Here is a 1947-nt window from a genome sequence, read left to right on the forward strand (position 1 = left end):
ANAAAAAANAAAAAAAGAAAAAGCAAGTGCCCAAACACCTTGTTTTCATCGTAGTAAACCGCAAACCTCTATAACCAAAATAACAATGCAAGACCGTAATACTAATACACTGAAAGCTTTCAATATAAACCAAACCATCAACATGCAAGTAAAATATAGATAAGTAAATACCTAACCCAGTTTTTGGTCGACACCCTTTGACTCCTTATCATTGATTCCTCAAACACTAATTTGATCCTTCTCCTTCAATTATTTCTAATAATGTAGTATGAAATATATATACAGCCCCCTTATAATGACAGATCCCTTTTTCTTGTCTGATTTGAGGGATAGCTTCTTTATCGTTAGATTAGCTTTAATAAAAATCAATGGCTGAGATTAGAAAAGAGGTTTCACCAATGTTCTTCGACCTGTTTCTCGTCTTCTACGGTTCTACCTTTAATAAATTCAACTCCTCCTCGTCTTCTGGCGATGGTCCAGCGAGCTCGAGGCAGCTACCAAGTTTCTAAGCTCCGGCGAGCGAGTTGGAGCCAAGTTTGATTTCTGTTAATGAGTTTTAAAGGTCCACAACAGTCAACTGGTTTATCCCTTTTTAACACCTAGAAACCCAATCGTTTCCAAAACAAAAAAACCCAATTCTCGATCTGTAGAACCAGAATTCCCAGCTTCAACATCAACACAAGATCCATACCCAATTCCCTTTGCTCTATATGGTTCTCAACTCTGTTTGATACCTATTCTCAATGTTTGATTGCTGCATCAAGATGGGGTAATAAGGAAGAGGAGAGTAGTGGAGGTCTGGGCATCTCACTGTGTTTGGCAAATACCCAAAAATCATCTTTATACCCAATGATTTCATAACCATCGTCCTACAATCAAGCATACATGCATAACTTTCGTATTGGAAGGGGAAAAAGTCGAAATGGAAGAAGATGCAAAGTCTGGAGTTGCTCAATTAATTTTTTACAGTAGGGAGATATCTGTCAATGTTGTTTGGATTGCTCGATCGAGCTTGTACTGAAACATATGCTTTGATCTGTGGTACTTGAGTTCTCCAAAGGAAGAAGAGATAAATGGTTAGAACGTGAAGACCCATTAACTTAATCTCAGCCATTGATTTTTATTAAAGCTAATCTAATGGTAATGAAGCTATCCCTCAAATTAGACAAGAAAAATGGATCCTTTATTGGAAGGGTCTTGATATATATATATATATATAGCCCCCTTCTAATGAGGGATCTCTATTTTTTGTCACTTTTAGGGATAGACCCACACCATTAGATCTATTTTTTAATGGGTTTGGATGGTTGAGATTAAAACAAAAAACTTAACACTTATGTCAAACCTACACCGTTCAAGATCATTAAAAATAAATCAAACATTTGGATGACTTAACAATCAACAAATTTTCTGAAAATTTGCAGAAGTGATATACTCATATACACCTACAAACTGAACGGTAGAGATGTGATTTAATGATCAAGAAGTTTGTCAAATACCGTATCCCTAGAAATGAACAAAAAAAGGGATCCCTCATTGAAAGGGCCCTATATATATACAGCCCTTCTCGGCTGCGGACGTCCGCACCAATGGTTTTGGTGCAGATTTCTATTTTTGTACCACTTTTTGATCGAATTTCCTCATCTCCATCGTCTAGTATCTAGATAATATTGTGTAGATCATCTCTGTAAAATTTTAGCCAATTTGGTGATCGTTAAGACCCTCAAAATTGTGTTTTTCTGGTATAAACATGAACCAGACAGAATTCAGTCCGTCCATTTATTTTTCGAGTTTGAGAGCCTTAACGATTACCAAATTGGCTGAAATTTTGCATAGATGATCTGCACAATATTATCTAGATGCTAGATGGTGGAGATGAGGAAATTCGATCGAAAAGTGGTGCAAAAATGGAAATCCGCACCAAAAACTTTGGTGCGGACGTCCGCA

Source organism: Fragaria vesca, linkage group LG6 (assembly GCF_000184155.1).
Source record: "Fragaria vesca subsp. vesca linkage group LG6, FraVesHawaii_1.0, whole genome shotgun sequence".
Taxonomy (NCBI): Eukaryota; Viridiplantae; Streptophyta; class Magnoliopsida; order Rosales; family Rosaceae; genus Fragaria; species Fragaria vesca.